Source organism: Tenrec ecaudatus, chromosome 12, assembly GCF_050624435.1.
Source record: "Tenrec ecaudatus isolate mTenEca1 chromosome 12, mTenEca1.hap1, whole genome shotgun sequence".
NCBI lineage: Eukaryota > Metazoa > Chordata > Mammalia > Afrosoricida > Tenrecidae > Tenrec > Tenrec ecaudatus.
This window is the reverse complement of record NC_134541.1, coordinates 61,692,338-61,699,585: the sequence shown is the minus strand read 5'-3', so window position 1 is coordinate 61,699,585 and position 7,248 is coordinate 61,692,338. Positions and strand designations below refer to the sequence as shown.

Here is a 7,248-nt window from a genome sequence, read left to right as displayed (position 1 = left end):
TCTGGCTCTATCAGTGTAGCTCCACATAGCTTATAAACAGGAATGTCCCACAGGGAGTAAGTGTATCTGGCCTCCAGTGAGCTATTTATTCCTGCGTACCTCCAAATAAGGCCATCAAACTGTGAACTGATTGACAGGCTAGACTCCACCCCTTCACAAGTTGACAGGAGATTATGTAACTACCATATTTGTCAACTCTGCGAATCCATTCTTGGAAATATTTTTCAAACTTATCTGTTTGAATGGCTGATAGCACCTCCCTCATTTTTCTTCACCTTTTCTAGTTCGTCAAATTGCTGTCTTTCATGTTCCTCTGCATTCGTGGAAACAAAAAGAAATCACACAGAGTGGAGTCAGGTGAGTAAGGTGCGTGGAACAAGAGAAGCACACAGTTTTTTTTGCCCCAAACTGACGCACTGAGATGGTTGCACAAGCAGGTGCATTATAATGGTTGCAAAACCAGTCCCCCGTCTGCCACAAATCAGGCCTTTTTTGTTGCACACTGTTATTCAATCTTTTCAGAACCTCTAAATAGAAAGCTTGATTAACAGTCTGACCTGGTAGAACAAACACCCAAAGAACTACAAGTTGACATTTTCGCTGTTTGTGAAGTTGATGGACATCCAGCCGAGGTCATTATCAATTGACATTTCACGTTTTTTGAAATGAGAAAACTGCTCGTATACTTGGGTTTTTTCCTATAGTGCTGTCCTTGTAAGCAGTGTTCAACATCACAACAATTTCTGTGGCATTTTTCCTGAGTAGTAAATAAAATTTCACAGCCGCATGCTGTTCTCTTTAATTGGCTATCACACAAAAAAAATGAGGTTCCAGTGAAACTGCTTTTATGAAAAACGTCACTGTGACCAGAGAGAACCTTCCCAGATGACGCCACTGGTTACACTGCATCAGAGCGAATTGCTTGATGCTCTCCTAGCTGGGAAAATGCATACGACTACAGCTCTGTTCTGCCCAGCACAATTCCAGTTTTTGTGGGTATTCCCTCATATGCATATTTGTAGGTATATGTGGGTGTGTATGTTGATAGATAGATAGGCCTCATTGGTTTTGCATCTCTAGAGAAGTCGGCCCTATACACATAAAAATATAAAATTTGAACAACTTAGAAATAAGAAAAATAATCCAATCCTAAAATGGCCGAAGGAAGGGAATAGACATTTCACCAAGAGGACATTCAAATGCTCAACAAACATGAGAAAGTGCTTAGGGTCATAAGCCACCAGACAGATGCAAATCAAAGCCACAATGAGAAGTCATTTCATGCCCACCGGGATAAATAAGATAAACAACACAAAGCAAACAGAAAATAACAAATGCTGATAGATGTGAAGAAAGTGGAACCTTTATCCATTACTGATGGGAATTCAAAATAGAATAACCATTCTGGAAAACAGTGTAGTGGTTCCTCATGAAACTCAAAATAGGACTCCCAGATGACCCAGCAATTCCAGTTCTACAAATTTACCCACCAAGTCTTGAAAACAGAATTTCATAGAGATTTGTAAACCAATGTCCGTTCACTGCAATTGACAGTAGATGAAAAATGAAACAACCTAAAAACCCAACAACATATAAATGGATGAAAAAAATGTCATATGTGCATTTAGCGGCTAGTTGAAGATATGAAGTCTTTATGCCTTCATGTCTGCAGTGTGGATGGCACTTGAAGAGATTATGTTGAGTAAAATAAGTTCATCACAATAGGAAAATATCGCGTGACTTCACTTAATATAAAAATAGAAGAAAATATTTATAGAGATCAAGTTTATTAGTGGTTACTAGGGCAAGGAGGGAGGAGAAAGGAGACTTAACAGTGATAGAAGTATTATATTGATTAAGTGTAGTGTTATGCAACTCATTATAATAATTAATTGTTTACAAGTTATACACCAACATATTGAATTGGAAAAAGTTGGGTAATAGCTATATTTACAACAATGACAAAAAGAAAAAAATCATAGCTGCTGAGGATGGTTTTCTGTATCCAAACTTCTCATAGGATTTAGATGATTGGTTAGGAAGTTTGATATCGTGGCTTTATGGGAAATCTGAGTTTATTGGCTGAATAATATATTATGCCTTCTAGTTTGTGCCTGAGTTCTTGTAAGCTGTCACCCACCCAAGGCATAGCAGTTGGTCTGTATTTTCCTGGGACAATAGGAGAAGGAGAGCCAGGAATAGGAAGAGGTTATGGAACATGTGGTTAATCACTTCCATGAACACTGACCTTCTTTGCCGTAAGAACAGAAAAACTGGCTAGTGCTCAACTAACATTACTGAACTATTGATCTAAAAGTTCTATAGAATAATCCTAATCAAAAGGGAGAAGATGCAAAGAAAAAAAAGAGATAGAGAGAATAAAAGAGAGAAAATGCCAAAGAGAATGTAAAATTCTTTGCAATATCAGAATTCAAAGGCAAGGGGGCTAGATGAGAACTGAAACTATTGTCCTAAGATAATCTTTAAAGTTTGAGAATGACAACAATTTAAAAAATTAGGTAGGAACCTTAGAAGGTAGTCAGTTTATGTTAATGGAGGAAGAACAACTCAGAAAACGTGAGAATGATTGTACATAAAGAAACAATGAAGTTGGTGTGTGTTTCCCTATGTATATTCTCAACCACAAGGTGATTTTTTTAAAAAGAGAAGAGGTGGTATATTTTTTCTCTTTTGAAAAATAAAGTAAAATAGATGTTTGGATTTGATTTATGGAAAGAAAACCAGTAAGGATAAATAAGAAAGTTATAAAAATGGTTACCAGGTTTGCTGTGCCTGACATGAGAACTGGATGGGTAGGAAATGGGGCACGACCAAGACTTTTATCTTGAATCTTTTTCATTAAAAAATACATTGAAATATGATAGCATGCTACCTTTTATAAAATAAAATGAAAAAAGAGATTTATTAATCTTTTTTCATTTTTAAAAAGTGTTATTTAGTTTTCTTAAAGGAAACATATTATATATAATTACATAGACCATCTCAAACAATGAAATCAGTAATAATATTCTGTTAACCCCCCCCCCAATAAATGTGGTTTTCTTCCCTTTTCCTCCCTCCCTCTTTAAAAAAAATCATTTTATTGGGGGTTCTTACAGCTCTTATCACAATCTATACCTATACCCACTGTGTCAAACACATTAGTATAATAGTTGCTATCATCATTTTCAAAACATTTTCTTTCTAATTGCGCCCTTGGTATCAGCTCCTCTTTGTTAAAATTTCCCCTCCCTCCCCTAACCTCTCTCCCTCATAAACTCTTGATAATTTATAAATTATTGTGGGTTTTTTGTTTTCTCTTTTATGTTTTATGCCAACCGCTGTCTCCCTTCACCCACTTTTCTGTTGTCTGTCCCCCTGGGAGGGGGTTATATGTCAATCATTGTGATCAGTTCCCCCTTACTCCCCCCCCCCTCGCTGCACCCTGCTTCCCTTACACTTACCCTCCTAGTATGGCTGCTCTCATTATTAGACCTTAGGGGTTTATCAGTTCTGGATTCCCTATGTTTCCAGCTCTTATCTGTACCAGTGTACATGCTCTGGTCTAGATGGATTTGTAAGGTAGAATTGAGGTCAAGATAGTTGGGGGAAAACTTGTGGAATTAAAGAACTTGAGGAAAGTTGTGTTTTTTTGTCAGTGCTATGCTGCACTTTGAATGGTTTGACTCTTCTTTGTGAACTTTCTGAAAGGGGATGTCCAATTGACTACATATGGGCATTAGCACTCTAATCTGCCCTGCCCCTCATTCACATCAATATGATTTGATTGTTTTGTTTTGGGTCTTTGACGCCTGATACCTGATCCCATCAACATCTCATGATCACACAGGCTGGTATGCTTCTTCCAAATGGGCTTTGTGCTTCTCAGCTAGATGGCCTCTTGTTTATCTTCAAGCCTTTACGACCCCAGATGCTATATCTTTGGTAGCCGGGCACCATCAGCTTTCTTCACCACATTTACTTATGCACCTGCTTTGTCTTCAGCAATTGTGTCAGAGAAGGTGAGCATCACAGAGTGCTAGGTTATTAGAACAAAGTGTTCTTGCATCACCCTGCCTGCCCCTTATTAACAAACTTGATTGTGTTTAATTCTCTAGGTATTTGGCATCCATGTAGCAGGCACTGTTCTTTTTTCCCCCCAAAGCTGTGTGTTTAATATTTTTTTACAAAACAACTTTATCACCTTTATTCTCCATTACATTTGTCAAATCTGCAATTCCATTTGTGCAAACAGTTTTCAAACTCATCTATTTTGATGGCTGGTGCATCTCCCTCATTTTGTTTTCTTCACCTTTTCTACATCGTCAAATCACTGCCCTTTCATGTCCCTCTTCATTCGTGGAAACACAAAGAAGTTGCACAAAGTGAGGTAGTAAGATGCATGCTGCTTTTTGCAAAAAACTAGCACACTGAGATGACTGTGTGAGCATATTCATTGTCATGGTGCCAAAAAACTCTCCCATCTGCTATAAATTGGGCCTTTTTGTCACACACTTACACAATCTTTTCAGAATCTCTAAATAGAAAGCTTTATTAACAGTCTGACCTGGTGAAACAAACTTCAAATGCGTTACAAGTCGACCTTTTTGTCTGTTTAGGAAGTTGACGGATGTCCAGAACTAGGTTTATCATCAACAAATGTTAACCAACATTTCATCTTTTTTGAAATGAGAAAACCACTTATACACTTGAGTTTTTCCCATAATGCTGTCCTTTTAACTGTGTTCCACATCACAACAGTTTCTGTGTCATTTTTCTTAAGCAGGAAACAAAATTTCATAGGTGCAAGGCTCAAGCAAAACTTTTACGAAAAAATTCTCTGTGACCAGAGAGAACGTCCCAGGTGATGCCACTGGGTGCACTAACTGAGAGCAAGTTGTTTGATGCTGGGTTAGTGGGAAAAAATGTGTACTACCAAAGCTCCACATGCTCAATGGAGATTTTTCCATATGGGGGAGGGTATATATTTTTTGAATAAATATATTTTCATAGTTGCTTTCATCCACCTGGTAAGACAGGCTCAGCTGGCACTGTTCTATGAAGTGAATATAAAGCAGTGAACAAAAATGGACAAAACCCATACAAGTGTACATTCTAATGGTTTCAAGGGAAGTCTTTCTAAGGAGATGTTTATGCATTTATATGCAAGAAGTGGAGTGTGCCTCATTAGTATCTGGGATTATTCTTGTAGCTTTAGAATCATTATCTCCTAGGAGTTTGAGACTTATTTTACACACACACACACACACACACACACACACACACTCACATTCACTCACATCCTCTAACCACTAATCATCTAGCAGATTCTGACTCATGGTATTCTGTGAGCTTCACAGTATAAGTTTCCTCAGTAGAGTTTTTAATGACTGATTTTTCAGAAGCAGATTAGTAGGCCTTTCATCCAAAGCATCTCTGATTATACTCAAACCAAAATCTTTTTGTTCAGTTGTCTACAATTTTAACCATTTGTAGTACCTGGAAACCTTACTCTTATCTGAATATAATGCCAGTGGTTTGGCTGGGTTCTCTGGAGAAGCAAAACCAGTGACACATACATATATGTAAAGAAAGAAACTTATTTAAAAACAAGAAGCTTATATCCAGAAAGTGACTTATACAGTTGTAGAAGCAGACAAGTCTAGTCTAGTTAAAATCTGTGGGTCAGATGTTAATCTGGACACTTTTCCTGACTTACTATCTGCTAGGGCGATGAATCAGGAAGCAGGAAGACTACAGGCTGGTAGAGGCAGAGGTGGATGAATCTAAAGTCAACAGGTCAGGCTAGTGGCAATAGAGATGTATGAATCCAGCTTTGGCAGGCACTGTGGCAGGCCACTGGCTCAAGTCCAAATAATCAAAAGTTGATGCAATAGATATAGGATCCACATTAGCAAGAAGAGTGACACCTTCTTACAAAGTCTGTTTAAATAGGTAAGGACCACACCCATGAGGACATTTCCTTTCAATAGCTCAGGACTATGACTTGAATAAGCAGACTGTAATCCTTCCTAATTCTCTTTGCTGCTCATAGCAGATCTCAGCATGGAGTAGATTATACTGTTAGGTGATAACACGGGATGCCTCAACTGCCAAAGGACAGAACCCCGGCCTAGCCCAGCTAACACAAAGCTTAACTATCACAAGCACTGACAGGGGAGGGCAAACAATACTATCTTATACTGGAGGGCCAAGTCTACTAAGAGACACCTCAAAAGAAAGACTGGGCAATAGTCTGACAAATCCACGATTGAAAAATCGCATGGAGCACATTTTCAGCTATTGAAAAGTCTTACAGAGCAGGTTTGCTCTCACATGTGGGGTGATCATGAGTTGTAGTGTACTCTGGCAACTGCTGAAAAGTCACGTCCTACTGTTGGCATTTTGGTAGTGAAGATTGGTTTGAATGGGCTCAACCATCTGTGATTCCTTGTCCTAGTCTCTAGTAGTCAAGGATGTAGTTATATTTGTTAAGCTTAGATCTCAGATGATGGCTAAATCTCGGTCCTGGTAGCTACAGAAATGGTGTGAGGGCAGAATCTGACCTCCTCTAACTTCACAAAGTGGGAGAAAGATCAAGATAATCAGAATCAGCTATCTAAGGCAGTTTCCTGTGAGGCGAAGGTCAGACCTACCTACACCCTCCCACCTTTTCTTTTACATTGTAAACCTTTTTTATAAATTTTATTTAATGTTAATAAATTTTATTTAATGAGTTTTACATGTCTTTGTCATCCATCTGTTGCTATTTAGTTGCTCAAAATCTTGTAGAAGTTCATCTTCAAGGTAGCCCTTTTCAAGGTGCCACCGTCGTCCAGTAGGCATTAATCACAGATCTTGAAAAGGCAGAAACAAACGTTTACTGAGTATAAGATAAAACTGTCAATGCTTCTGGTTACACCACACTTTAACCTCCATTATGGACAAATGTCAAACATTTCATGCCTGAAACTTGTTATTCTCTTCAGGGCCATCTTTGGCTCCGATTCATTCTGCCCTTCCTCTCAATTTCAGATATCCTACAAAAGAAAGTAATCAGCTCCTAACATTTTATCAACCAGCAGGTTATCAGTCAAAGGAATTATGTGAATTGTACCAATAGAAATACCAGGTTTAACATGCACAAAGCCACGAAAACCAACGATGCCAGATACTGACTTTCTATCGCACTGTCCTTTGAACACCCCAGCAGGAAAAGGCTGCTGGATGCAGATACCATGCAGTGCT

The 7,248-nt window shown here is 38.4% G+C and overlaps 1 non-coding gene across 1 annotated transcript; it reads right to left on the bottom strand.

Moving 5' to 3' along the window:
* Positions 1-7,109: 7,109 nt before the first annotated feature.
* LOC142423628 (small nucleolar RNA SNORA8) lies at positions 7,110-7,248 on the bottom strand. The gene has a single exon (XR_012779237.1). It is a non-coding gene; the product is annotated as a small nucleolar RNA SNORA8 (small nucleolar RNA).